General features: G+C 48.1%; 1 long non-coding RNA gene across 1 annotated transcript; it reads left to right on the forward strand.

Moving 5' to 3' along the window:
• The first annotated feature begins 7,765 nt into the window (after positions 1–7,765).
• Positions 7,766–13,726, forward strand: LOC132218325 (uncharacterized). The gene is made up of 3 exons (XR_009449155.1): positions 7,766–12,443; positions 13,305–13,344; positions 13,437–13,726. It is a non-coding gene; the product is annotated as an uncharacterized LOC132218325 (long non-coding RNA).
• The last annotated feature ends 1,024 nt before the right edge of the window (positions 13,727–14,750 follow it).

Raw genomic sequence — 14,750 nt, forward strand, 5'->3', positions numbered from 1 at the left:
TGGTGGATGCTGCTGCTCCCCAACCCCCTCCCTGATGCTGCTAACGACATCCAATTAATTCGGGATAATTTGGTTCATTATAAGCCCTTAGACTGGAACAGCGTTTTCTCTGAGTGCAGAGCAGCCTTCCTGGATTTCCTCAAAGGGACAAGGCTCTGAGTGTAAAAGGGGAGAGAGGGCAGAATCCTGCTTATCTGCCCAGTTGGGTACCAAGGAGCTGGTGAGTGCTTGAGACAGGCTGGGCTGTGCTCACTCCAGCAAAACCCACCCTTCCTGGTGCCCCCACAGTCCTAGTTAAAAATGTGATGGCAATGGGGACGTGGCAAGACACCCCAGCAGGAACATCGGGCCACCCGTGGGGCCTACCAATAGGCGCCATCCTTGTGGGGCTAGAGATGTCAGTTCTGTGCCCAGTGGGCCCATTTATTATTATTATTTATTGATTTGTTGTTGTTGTTAATCCTCACCCAAGGATATTTTTTCCATTTATTTTTAGAGAGGGTAGAAGGAAGGGAGAGAGAGAGAGAGAGAGAGAGAGAGAGAGAGAGAGAGAGAAACATCAATGTGAGAGAGATACATTTGATCTGCTGCCTCCTGATCACCTCCTACTGGAGATCAAGCCCACAATCCGGGCTTATGCCCTGACTGGGAATTGAACCAGCAACCTTTTGGTGTATGGGATGATGATGCTCAACCAACTGAGCCACACCAGCCACTGCAAGTGGGCCCATCTTGATGACTGTGGGAGTTCCTGCAGGGGCCTGGGGGAAAGGAAGGCCCTAGCTGTGGCCAAGACCCAGCAGGGCAGATGGTGGGGTCCACTTTATAAAGAGCTTGGTTTTCAGTGGAGAAGAAACGCTTAGGAAAGCCAGGACCTGGCCAAATAGGGTTCGCTCATGAAGGAGTGCTGGGCCACGGGAGCAGGCTGGGGCAAAGGACTAGGAAGAATTTCAAAATCGGACAGCTGGGACTAGACTCATAGCCATGCCTTATCCCTGCTGTGACTATGGCTTCCTTGAGCTTTATTGTCTTTGGTGAAGAGCAAGATAATGATACCTCCTTCTTTGGATTGTGAGAACAAAATGGGGTGTCAGGAGGTCTCCAATATGATGGTTAAGGGAGGAGGCTCAGCAGCCAGACAGCCTGGGTTACAGTCCTTGCTTCACCCCTGTGCCACCTTGGGCAAGTCACTTCATCTCTCAGTTCAAGCTTCAGTTTCCTTAGTTGCGAAATGGAAGTAACAATAGTGTCTGCCTCCTAGGAGTGTTGCGAGGATTAAATGAGCACTTACTAGTAGAAGAGCCCTGGCCAGTGTGGCTCAGTTGGTTGGGTGTTGTCCAGTGCACCGGGAGGTTGCTGGTTTGATTTCTGGTGAAGGCACATGTTGGATTGCAGGCCCATCCTCAGTAGGGGGCATTCAGGAGGCAGATCGATGTTTCTCTCTCTCTCTCCCTCTCCCTTTCTCTCTCTCTAAAAAATCAATAAACTAAAAAAGGAGGAGGGGGAGGCGGGGGAGGCAGAGGAAGAGGAGGAGGAAGAGGAGGAGGAGGAGGAGGAGGAGAGTGCTGGCACACAGGAGGTGCACAGGGCATGTAAACTATTATCACTTTTATTAGTGATGTGTGTAGCATGCCCAGCACCCTGCTTGGAACAAACATCATGAAGACTCTGATGTTTATCCCATCCCCACCCCAAGAGGAAATGAGCTGCCCCTTCAGTACCACTACAAGGATGTAGACCTCCATACGACCCTTGAACTTGTGAGCATTGGCGGTTATTTTCTTCTCGGGAGTGGGGACTGTGAGGACTGAGGCATTCTTGTGTCTCCACACCTCTCCTAGCACCTGGGCCGTGGGAGACACACAGGGAGGGCCTGCCGGGTGGGCGTGGGGGCCATGTTATCCGGATGTGGGGGAGGACATATGTCCAGATGAGCGAGAAGGTGCCTGTGTTGGTGAATGGCTGCCCTATGAGCTGGGAGCAGCAGGGCTCATGCCCATCGAGGGCCCAGGCCTGCCTATTTCTGAGACACTGGATTCTCCCCAAATCCTTAGGACATGCAGAGGAAAGAATTGGGATGGAACAGAGAGGGAAATTATGCAACTATCCCCCTGACCCTGCTCATCTTCCAACCCTCCACCCAATCCCCCACCCTTAGCTAATCACCAAATCTGCAACATTAAAATCTCCAGAGGAGCTGTTACAAACATGGAATGCCCGGGCCTCATCCCAGACCAATTAAATCCGAACTCCCTGGGGATGGGACCCAGGCGTACATATTTTCTTGTCAAATCCTCAGTGTGTCACCAAGGTTAAAAATATCAGATCGGGTAAGGAAAGACACTGCTTCAGAGTCTCAGGAACTGCAGGATTGAATGATGTGTCTCAGTAGCCCATCGATCCAGGTTTCCAGCATTGCTGTCTTAGAGGGGGATGCAGGGAGTTACCGATGTTTACTGGGTATCCTCTACCACAAAGCCCCTGGCTGGGTGTTGAAGGGAATATGCCAATAACCCACAGCAAAGACCACAATAACAACATTTATGACGTGCCTCTTGTGTGTCTGGCACTTTCAGACATTTGCTGACCCTCACAAAAATCCACAAATTGTTTGCCCCCATTTTCGAGATGGAAGGATTAGCGATGCTATCATCACCCTGCTCAATTTCACCCTCATCCGCCCAAGATTGCTTATTACACACATCTGTGAGTTTGGGATTTTTTTCTGGTCAAGGGACCTGAGCTTGTTTTTCCTTCTTTTTAAATTGATGAAAGAGAGAGAGAGAGAGAGAGAGAGAGAGAGAGAGAGAGAGAGAGAGAGAGGCATTGGGTTGGTTGCCTCCTGCCTGTGCCATGTATATGCCCTGACGGGGAATCGAACCTGTCACCTTCTGGTGTATGGGGTGATGCTCCAACCAACTGAACCACACTGGCCAGGGCGCATGCAGGAGGCACCCACTCACAGAATAAGCTGAAAACATCTTCAACCAGTGATGGATGGAGTGTTGGTGGATAGCACCCCAGTTTCCACACCTCTTGGCTGGGTTTAGCTCTGAGATGTATGCTACACCAATGATTCAAACTTTGTTACATATAAGATCACCTGGGAAATATAAAAAAAAAATTTTTTATGGCCAGGCACATCCCAGACCAATTAAATCTGAATCTTAAAGCTCTCAGGTAATTGCAATTTTCAACCAAGTTGTGAAGCTACAGTCTACATCGACGACCAGAGTCTCCCAGAAGGATTGGACTCTAGTTACCCGGTGTGGTTACTTGCTTGATAATGCGCCCTCCTCGGGGTTCCTTCCTTTCCCTGTCTCACTTCCCCATTTGCCTCCCAGAACTTTCTGGGGTCACTTCCCAAAACATTTCGATATTGAATCCTGGTTTTAGAGTCTGCTTCTGTGGGAATCAAAGGGAGCTGAGATCTGGAAAGATTAGGCATCTTGCCAAAAGCCTCACAGCCAGGACTCGGTAGAGCCAACATGTGAAGTCCTGTTCTCCATAGACTTTGTGGTACGATGGAAGAAACAGGTATTCAGAAAACTATAATATAAGACAAAGAGAAATGAAAGGTCAAATAGATCTTCAAACAAATGCTAGAGGAACATTTAAAAAAACAAAGAAACAATAACAAAACAAAAAAACCCCAACAACCCAGCCCTGCGACTAAATGTAATGGGGAGTCAGGAACGGCTGCATGAGTTGGAATCGGTTATGCTGGCGAGAGGGATTTCCCTCCTGGAGATGTGGGGCAAGGTCATTGCCAGTGTTGGACCAGCAAGAGCAGAGGCCCAGGGACAGAGTCCAGGGCAGATTTGGATGAGTGAGTGGTCAGCGGGGATGTGATGTGAGCTGAGGGCTAGAGGACCTGGATGGTAGGCTGAGATGGTCCCTGGAGATCAGGAAGTTCATTGTCTTCCACGTCCTTCCTTAACCTCCCACGATGGATCTCTTTTTAAGGCATGGTAGGGCAAGGGTCTTCTCCTCTCTGTAATCTTTTACCCAGTCTGTGAGGCAAGGGGCCAACCCAAAGTCATATCACCGGACACAGGTGGAAAGGGCAAAAAGAGGTCCGCTGATGTCAAGTCCTGATGGTGAACCTGGGCAGCTTATTGAAGGAGAGCCATCCCACAAGGACAAAGTGCCAGGGGCTGGTGGCCTCCCCATCACCACCCACCTCTCTGCTGCTCACAGCATGAGCTTCTCTTGGTCCAAAGGGCTAAGTCTGCGCCTGTTCCAAGGCTTTGTCTCTGCTGTTCCCCCTGCCTTGAGAACTCTTTTCTCAGATCTCAGACGGCTCCCTTTTTCCCATTGCTCAGAATTCAGCCCAAACACCACTTCCTGGGAGAGGCCCTCCTGGGCTACCTTCCTCCGCCTCTTTCCCCTCCTCACTAGTCTCTCTCGCAGTCCCTCATTTTATTTTCTTTATCGCGCAGAACATATTTGAAATTCATCTTAGGTCTATTTCTCTTTTCTTCCTATCCTGTCAGTCTCCCCTTCTGGGCTGCATGGGAGCAGGTAGGTTCATCTCTGTCATGTGTGTGTGTCCCCTGAGCTCCCAGATCAATGAATGACCGAATGGGACAGGTCCTGGGGGTCATGCAGTAGGGCCTGGTGACTGGAATGGGTCCCGGTGAATCCTGGGGGTGGGAGGAAGGGCGAGCTTTCTTTGCTCTTCCACACTGCATATGTGGTGATGAGCTGTGCTCAAGTGGCCAGGCTGGCCTAAATGAGCAGTTCCTAGCAGTGACCAATCAATACTGATAGAGGAGCTAAATCAGGTTAAGACCCATCTCTCCTCGGTTGGTGTCATGCCATAAATGGCTTCCCAGCAGCCCAAGGTCAAGGGTGCAACTTTCACCCCACTCCTATCCCCCACTACCAACAGGGAGCCCCTCCCTGCTGCCCAGGAAGCATGCGTGTGTGCTCTGGGCTGTTGCTCTTCTGCTGCCTTGCCTCCCTTTCATCCATGCATTAGAATGCCCTTTCCTTCTGCATTTTATTTCTGTGCCCAAGGTCTGAGGTGGTCACACACACGCTGACATTTAAAGAGCCAGCTGAGAAATCAATCAGTGTGGTCTGTCCTTCAGCGCCTCAGGAACCTGTGCGGCTGAGCCAGGCCTCATCTGGCTCACACCCCATTGATTTGTAATGGTATCTGTGAGCTGGTGACATTATGTGGAGAACCCTCTTTGAGAAAATGGGAAGCAGTATTGCAAAGTAGTCAGGAGCCTCAGGAGCCAGACTGCTTAGACTTCAATCATAGTCTCTGTCATTTGCTGGCCATGTGACCTGAACCACTTGCTCAACCTCTGGAGTATCTGCCCTATAGGACTGTAATGATGACAGAATGAGTTAATAAATGTAAAGCAGGAGAATGACACCTACAACATAGTGATATATATCCCCTATATAATAAAAGCCTAATATGCTAAGTGTCTGGTCATTCGGTTGGCCATTCAGCCAATCAAAGTGTAATATGCTAATGATATACTAAGGCTGCTCAACCACTTGCTATGATGAGCACTGACCACCAGGGGGCAGATGCTCTGACCAGTAGGTTACTTGCTGCTGGGGTCCAGCCAATTGGGACTGAGCAAGATGGGCTGGACATGCCCTGGAGCCCTCCTGCGGTCCCTTCCCAGCTGGCCAGCCTCCTGCATCCTTCCACAGTCCCGATCGTACACCTGTGGGGTCCCTCGGCCTGGCCTGCGCCCTGTTGCTATCCAGGACCTCTCGGGGGATGTCAGAGAGACGGTTTCGGCCTGGTCCTGCAGGCCAGGCTGAGGGACCCCACTGGTGCACGAACTAATATATATATTAGAGGCCCGGTGCACAAAAATTTGTGCACTCGGGGGTGAGGGGGGTCCCTCAGCCCAGCCTGTGCCCTCTCGCAGTCTGAGACCCCTCTGGAGATAACGACCTGCTGGCTTAGGCCTGCTCCCCGGTGGCAGAGGGCAGGCCCAATCCCTAGATGCAGCCCCTGGTCAGGCTCAGAGCAGGGCCGACTGGGGAGTTGGGGCGCCGCCCCCTGTCATGCACAGAGCAGAGCGGATTGGGAGGTTGCAATGCCACCCTCAGTCATGCTCAGGGTAGGGCTGATTGGGGGGTTGGGGCACAGCCCCCTGTCACACTCAAGGCAGGGTCAATGGGGAGGTTGCGGCGCCACCCCCTGTCACGCACAGAGCAGGGCCAATCAGGGGGTTGGGGCGCTGCCCCCTGTCATGCACAGAGCAGGGCCCATCAGGGGGGTTGGGGCTCCGTACCCTGTCACGCACAGAGCAGGGCCAATCAGGGGGTTGGGGCACTGCCCCCTGTCACGCACAGAGCAGGGCCCATCAGGGGGGTGGCGCTCCATACCCTGTCACGCACAGAGCAGGGCCAATCAGGGGGTTGGGGAGCTCCCCCCTGTCACGCACAGAGCAGGGCCAATCAGGGGGTTGGGGAGCTCCCCCCTGTCATGCACAGAGCAGGGCGAATCAGGGGGTTGAGGAGCTCCCCCCTGTCACTCACAGAGTAGGGCCCATAGGGGAGTTGGGGCACCGCCCCCTGTCACACACAGAGCAGGGCTGATCAGGGGGTTGGGGCGCCGCCACTCTCACACTCAGGGCAGGACCCATGGGGAGGTTATGGCTCTACCCCGTCAAACACAGAGCAGGGCCGGTCAGGGGTTTGGGGTGCTGCCTCCTGTCACACACAGAGCAGGGCCGATCAGGGGGTTGGGGCGCCGCACCCTGTCACACACAGAGCCACAGTGCGATCATGGGGTTGGGGAGCTCCCCCTATCAGGCACAGAGCAGGGCTGATCAGGGGGTTGGGGTGCCTTCCCCTGTCACGAACAGAGCAGGGCGGATAGGGAGGTTGTGGCCCCGCCCCCTGTCACACACAGAGCTGTAGGGTGATCAGGGGGTTTGGGCGCTACCCCCTGTCACGCTGATCCCGGTGCCGGGAGGCATATTACCCTTTTACTATATAGGATAGAGGCCTGGTGCACGGTGGGGGCCGGCTGGTTTGCCCTGAAGGGTGTCCTGGATCAGGGTGGGGGTCCCCACTGGGGTGCCTGGCCAGTCTGGGTGAGGGGCTGAGGGCTGTTTTCAGGCTGGCGGGTGACTGAAGCTCCGAACCGCTCCTTTTTTTCTTTTTTCTTTTTTATTCTGGGCCAGCTTTAGCTTTGAGGCTTGGCTCCAGCTCTTAGGCCTCCGCTGCTGAAAGCAGGTTTCTGGCCTTTGTTTACCTTCTGTATTTGAAACAATGTTGCGATCCTGCTGGCTGAAGCCCGACGGACTAAAGCAGGTTTCTGGAGTTTTGTTTAGCTTCTATATTTGTAACATAGTTGCTTAGAGTTGCAGCTCAGAGGCCTGCAGTGGCAGGTGGGGAACGTTGGAGTCCTCCGCAACTGAAGCAAGCCAGCCTCATGTTAGTTTCAAGCTCCCTGGCTGCCGGCCACCATCTTGGCTGGCAGTTAATTTGCATATCGCCCTGATTAGCCAATGGGAAGGGTGGCGGTCGTATGCTAATTACCATGTTTCTCTTTTATTAGATAGGATATATACACACACAGTGAGGCCTTGACTTATGAGTGTCCCGACTAATGAGTTTTTTGAGATACCAGCTGTCTCTCGGCCGATTTTTTGCATTGAGTTGATAGAGTAATTTGAGTTAACGAGCTCCTTAAAGAGCTAGGTCTCGGAATGAATTAAATTTGTAAGTCAAGGCCCCACTGTGTGTGTGTGTGTGTGTGTGTGTGTGTGTGTATGTTATTGTCATTGTTTTTGGACTGGGGATAGAAACAGTACCCACTTCGTAAGATTGTTATGAGGACACAATGAAATAACTCAAGTAGAATCCACCTAGTGTGATGTAAACACTCAATAGATATCAGTTGTGCCCACAGCTTAAGGAGACACAACCTGTTGAATATAAGCCAATGATAAGGAGCCCCTGAATTAATGATAACCATTATGAGTAAAAAGGGGGCTTGATTTATGAATTAATATTCTACCTAACTTTTGGCAGGAAGATGGCCACCAAGAGAGCAAGGTAAGCCTGCTATGAGTTGCCTGGGAGTCAGGCAGTGGGCAACTGCTTTGTCCCAAGGAGCTTGTCCAGTCTGCCACGAGATGGAAAGCCATCTGGCCCAGGCAGGGTCACGGGTCCTCATGTGACTCCCAGAGCCTGCTTAGGGAGCTGTGAGAGGTAGAAATCCTCCCCCAAGTAGGACCCAGGCTCCCAGTTTCAAAGACAATGTCCTTTTTATATCCATCCAGTGCCTGGGCCAGGACCTGATCATATGCCTGTTTGGATTGAGGGCAAAGGGGAGAGAGGGCCAGGAGGGAGAGGATTAAGAATTACCCAAGTCCCAGAAACATGACCGGAAACAGACCTCAGGACTAGAGTGTGACAAAAGAAAAGTAGCTGGAGAAAAGCTGTGTCTGCAGGAGGGAGAAGGGAACCAGCCATAACTGGGCTGTGGGCTGTAAGTCTTACACACATTCACTATGCATGGAAACCCCTGGGAGGATGTAGCAGAAATGGTGTTTGAGTCACATGGCTTATAAATGGAGAAGGTGGGCTTTGAACCTACGTTTGTGGGTTCCAGAGCCTGTTTTTCCAACTGATGGTGCTGGTCAGTACCTCGGGGGAACACAGCCCAAACAGAAATCTCCCAAGACTTACTTGGCATTCTGCTAAGGGAGGGTTCATTGTGTTGGGAAGACCCCAATACTCAGGTTCCCAGAGAGGAGATTTCTGTGGTGGGTCAAGGTTAGTGTGCTGTGGTTTTGTGGGCAATGCCTCCAGATGCTCTGTGCCCTTGACTCTCATTCTGTGTTCATCTTCAGATTAAATTTAGTTCCCAGGCATCTTGTTAGCAGGAAGAGGTGTCCCAGATATAGACTTACTTGTTCCTGTTCCTGGCAAGGCCCACTTCCCATCATGACTGACAGGTTTTGGATAGTGCGGGATAAAGGAAAGAATATAGATTTCAGAGTCCAACTGGCTCCACTCATTAGCCTGCAAGTTCCTTAACCTCTGTAAGCTTCCGTTGCCTTCCTTATCTGTAAAATGGGGGTTAATAAAATCTACCCTGAGGGAGCTATTGTAAAACAAACCAACACCTAACTCAGTACCTGCCTTGCTGTAGGGGCAGATATTTTTGAAACACATTAACATCCTGGTTTGTCAAGCAGTCTTTTGTGAGTTGGTCTTGCAACCATGGGTAGCAATGAAGTCAAGGTGAGAATTCCATTGAATTCTAGAGATCCAGATTCTAAGATGCTGGCCCTTGGAAATACCCTGAGAGAAGCTTGGAGGGCGGGAGGTGGTCTTTGGAAGTTGGTGAGCACAGAGAAGTATATGAGAAGGAGAACTAAAGGCCTGAGAGAAGACCCCAGTAGACCAACCAATCCGAAGGCAAGGAGGCCTAGGTACTCAGGAACGATAGGGAAGCCACAGTCTGACCAGCCCAGCCTCACCAACCATCTGCACATCCATAACTCCGGGGTAGCTTTGTAAACACAGATTCCTGGGACCACCCTTGAAAATTCTCATTGAGTAGATCTGGGTTGAGGCCTATGAAATTGTATTTTTCAAACATTCTTCACTATAGAATAGTATTATAGTAAGATATATAATATAATATATATAAGTATAAAAAAAAATATATATATGCTTGAAATACTCTGAACAAATTCACAACAACTTCTAGCAATTGCTTACAGGGAGACTGAAGGTAAGGTACATGAAGGAGACCTCTGTTCATTTATACCCCTCTGTGGGATTGGAATTTTCCTTATCATGTATATGTATTAAAACTGTTACATTCATTAATATAATTTAAAATATGATTCATTGAGGTAAAATTTACATACCATGAAATTAGCCATTTAAAAGTGAACAATTCAGTATGGCATTTAGTACATTCACAATGTTGTGCAACCAACAACTCTATCTAGTTCCAAAACATTACCATTATGCCAAAATAAAGCTCCTTACCCACTAGGCAGTTTCTCCCCATTGCCTCCTCCTGCCAGTCTCTGGCAACCACCAGTCTTTGTTCTGTCTCTATAGATGTGTCTCTTCTGGATATTTAATTTCATTTTATATGATTTCATATCACTGGAATCATACAATATATATTTTGTGTCTGGCTTCTTTCACTTGGCATAATGTTTTTTTAAAAAAATATATTTTATTGATTTTTTACAGAGAGGAAGGGAGAGGGATAGAGAGTCAGAAACATCAATGAGAGAGAAACATCAATCAGTTGCCTCTTGCACACCCCCTACTGAGGATGTGCCCACAACCAAGGTACATGCCCTTGACCAGAATCGAACCTGGGATCCTTCAGTCCACAGGCCAACGCTCTATCCACCGAGCCAAACCAGTTGGGGCTGGCATAATGTTTTTGAGGTTCATCTATGTTGTGGCACACATCACTACTTCTTTCCTTGTTATAACCAAATAATATCCCATCATATGAATATACCACAATTTCTTTGTCCATTCATCTGTTGATGGACATCTGGCTATTGTGAATAGTGCTGCTATGAACATGCATGTACATATAATTGTTTGAGTATCTGTTTTCAATTATTTTGAATTATCATATAGTAATTCTATGTTTAACACACACACACACACACACACACACACACACACACGTATTGATTTCAGAGAGGAAGGGAAAGGGAGAGAGAGTTAGAAATATCAATGATGAGAATCATCGATTGGCTGCCTCTTATACATCTCCTAATGGGGATCGAGCCTGCATCCTGGGCATGTGCCCTGACTGGGAATAGAATGGTGACCTCCTGGTTTATGGTCAATGCTCAACCACTGAACCACACTGGCCGGGCTATGTTTAACTTTTTGAGGAACCACCAAACTGTTTTCCACAGCAGCTGAAACTTTTACATCCCAAGTAATACAATTTTAAAGGTTCCAAAGATATTGGGTACAAAAGAAGGAAAAAAATATTCTCTTAAACTACTGTTTTCTAAGTTGAAAATTTTAAATTATTTACTTAATCTAAGTAGACTTTTGGTACACAGCCTGATTGGAACCCCTGTTCCACAGTTAGCACAGAGAGTGGGGGCTGGCTCCCCACCCTCCTCCTGCCCATGTCTTATTTGTCCTCCGTACACACAGTCACTTGTAACTTATCATTATTGATTTTGAATGGAAGTTTGCAACTGCTCCATTCTTCCTTTTTTATTGAAAGGCTGCCCATGTACAGCCGTAGCTGCTGTTATCTGTGTTGTTTGACTAGCTGCCATGTTACTGGCTACACTTCCCATGGAATAAACCCCCCAAGTGTGGATGGTAAATGAGAAAAGCTGGCACAAAAGTAAGAAGGCAGGCAGTGTTCCACTGACACCCCTCAGGAAGTGATCAACTTGGTCCCATGTGCCGTACTCTATGTGCCCAAGCTCCAGGGCCATTCATGCACTGGGAAATAACCACTCATCCTTCTCTCCTCCCTCCCTCCCTCCATTCCTCCCTCCCTCCCTCCCTCCCCACATTCTTTCCTTCCTCCTTCTTTTTTTCATTCAACAAACATACTGGGAACAAAGCACCTAATCAGATACTGTTCTAGGCATTTTTATATGAGCTGTGTTGTGTAAGACTCATAATGTGAAGTTAGTATTATTCTCAGTTCAAAATGAGGAACTGGAGATTAGAAAAATTAAAGAAAGTTTTCCAAAGTCACAGAACTAGTAGGTAGTGGAATCAGGACTTGAAGCTGGGCCTAGATTATTTAGAATTCCCTTTCTCTTCCTCGACTTTCCTCCCCTTTTTCCTCTGTCTCCCTTCCTTCTGCACGTATTTCCATCACACTCCGTGTGCCAGGCACCCAACACAGACACTAAGGATGCCATAGTGAATAAGATGGGCAGGTGCAAACTCTTTCCCATTCTCTTTCACGGAGCCCTGTGATCCCTGGGCATCATCTCAAACCTACTCAATTTCTTCTTAAATGTTCTCTCTCACATAATGAACAAATGTAGCAGATCAAAGAGCTGTGATGTTGAAGATGAATTAAATTCAGGGCCTGGGTTTATTCCTCCTTTGATCAAGCCCCAAAAGCTCATGGTTCAAAGATGTGATTAATAAATCTGATCACACCCTCCCCTGCTCCAAAACCTCTGGTGCTCCAGGACCTACAGACATTTCTGTGACATGAGAAATGGTAAAGATCCAGGTCCAGCTGATAAGCTGAACCACATGGAAAGGCCGGGGAGAGCCTTTTAAGAAGTGCTTTTCTGTGCGTAACGTGAAATTCATGGATGGAGTGGCGTCAGGCCGCGGAGGCATTTCTTCAAACTGAGAAGCACGGTGAAGTCTTCAAGGCTGAAAAATCACCTCTTCAGAGGAAAGCACCCTCAAGACATGTGCACACCAGTTCATTTGTGTATAGCGCCCATCCGCATACTCAGGTAAGTTTGTGCTTATATTATGCAAGTAAACAAATACTGAGAGGTAGCAATGTTTATTTGAGTAGAAACATTTATTTTAAGAGCTTTATAAATCACACCAGGATTTCCTTTATAGCATCGTTAAGGATATGAAGGTGTCACTTAAATGTTTAAGTTAGACTTTACGGCTGCAATTTATAGGAGATACTTGTTATCCAAGGTCTATTGTAATTCTGAGCAAGGCAGAAGGGTATTAAGCTTGATCTCACCTTCCTGCTCTCCCAACCTCCAAACCTCCCAAGTACCTACATAGCAGTGAACGAGGAGACTTTACTAGTGTCCTTGTATTCTTCCTCTTGTGGACTAAAGAGGTCAGGATTTGGAATCTAGAGACCCAAATTCTGGGCTCTATGCCACCCAATGGAGGGAGCTTGGACAAATCACTTACACTTTCTGGGCCCTTTCCCTCAGCTGTTAAAAAGAAGAAGAAGAATGATAAAGGATAATAATACTGCCTTACCTATGAAAGAACGTAACATTACAAGGTTGTGGGTCGACCCAAATGAGATAAAGGTGTGCTTGGTAAATGATAATGGCTTTAAAAAATATATATATATATATACATATTTTTATTGATTTCAGAGTGGAAGGGAAAGGGAGAGAGAAACATCAATGATGAGAGAGAATCATTGATTGGCTGCCTCCTGCACACTCCCCATTGGGGATTGAGCCGGCAACCCGGGCATGTGCTCTTGACCGGAACCGAACCTGGGACCCTTCAGTCCGCAGGCCGATACTCTACTCACTGAGCCAAACCAGCTAGGTGCTATATATATGGCCTATAATTATAATTTTATAATTCCCTCTCTCACTCTACTGCAGAAGTTGGGGGTTAAGATGAACCAGGGACCTCTGAAGGGAGGTATGTATTTTTTTCCTGAGGCTGCCATAACAAATTACTGCAAGCTGGGGAGTGGGGTGGGGATAGAACAACAAACACGTATTGTTTCATAGTTCTGGAGGCCAGAAGTTTAAAATGAAGATGCTGGCAGCTGGACCTTCTGGATGTTCTGAAGGTGAATCCTTTCCATGCCTCTCTTCCAGCTTCTGTGGCTCTGGCTATGAAGATGGCCACCTGATGAAGAGCTAAGGCCTCCTGCCACCAGCCGTGTGAGGGAACCATCTCAGAAGTAGACCCTCCAGCCCCAGCCAAGCCTGCAGGTGGCTGCAGCCCCAGCTGACATTTGACTGCAACTTCATGAGAGACCCTGGACCAGAATGATCCAGCTAAGCCACTCCTGGCTCCTAACCCTTTGAAACTGAGTTATCTAATAAATATTTGTTGTTTTAAGCTATCTTTGATGTTCCTCAGCTTATATCTATATAACTTCAGTCTCTAACTCTGTCTTCACATGGCTTTTCCCGTGTCTCTTTGTCTCAAATCTCTCTCTCCTTCTCATTGGATCTAGAGTCCATCCTAAATCTAGAATGATCTTAAGATCTTTACCGTAATCCCAGCTACAAAGGCTGTTTCCCAGTAAAGTCACATTCACCCCTGCCCCAGGAAATCCCACTTCTCTTGGTCTGCCAGTGGAGCCCAAGGTTCTGCATTTAGAAGCTCAGCAGGTGGCTGTGATGTGCAGCAGGTTGGAGAACCCTTGGTGCAAGCAATTACTTTACTCTTCCTAGAAACGCACGTAGCTTCTGGTTATGTTTTGTTCCATCTTCCTGGCTTCACACGCCAAATCCACTTCCCTTCAGGCTGCGTTTCTGGTTGGTTGGACCTTGTTTTTCCATGTGATTTTCAGTTTTGCTTACTTCCTTGCCACTAGCTCCAAGGAACCCCCAGTTCCTGACTGGACTAGTCTCTGTCTATCACCCCCTTGAGGGGGCCAGGCTTAACCAAGGTTCCTGTCCTCTCTCTCCACATATCACAATTTCCATTCTTTGTTATTGGATCCCTTGGCCAGCTCTTCACCATCAGACCAAAAAGGAGGGTGGGAACAATTATTCAGATAATTCAGACACTCATTCAAGCAAAAAAAAAAAAAAAAAAGAAAAGAAAAAAAAAAGAAAGAAAGAAAAAAAAGAGATGATTTTCCCGCCCTCCCTGAATGATCCAGATAATTGTTTTAAGTCTCACCTTCACTTTGTCTCTGGAGCCCTGGCCTCTTCATTCTGTTGCCCTAGTTAAAATTTGGTCTCAGTGATAAATATTTCAGATCTAATTGTTTCCTTCACTCATATTCCCCATGAAGTATTTTTTTCAGGGAAGAGGATCTATAGGTAAATGAGCATTCACTTCAATCCTGGGCAATATTAGAATCA

The sequence above is a fragment of the Myotis daubentonii genome, chromosome 16 (genome assembly GCF_963259705.1).
Source record: "Myotis daubentonii chromosome 16, mMyoDau2.1, whole genome shotgun sequence".
In the NCBI taxonomy this organism is placed as follows: Eukaryota; Metazoa; Chordata; class Mammalia; order Chiroptera; family Vespertilionidae; genus Myotis; species Myotis daubentonii.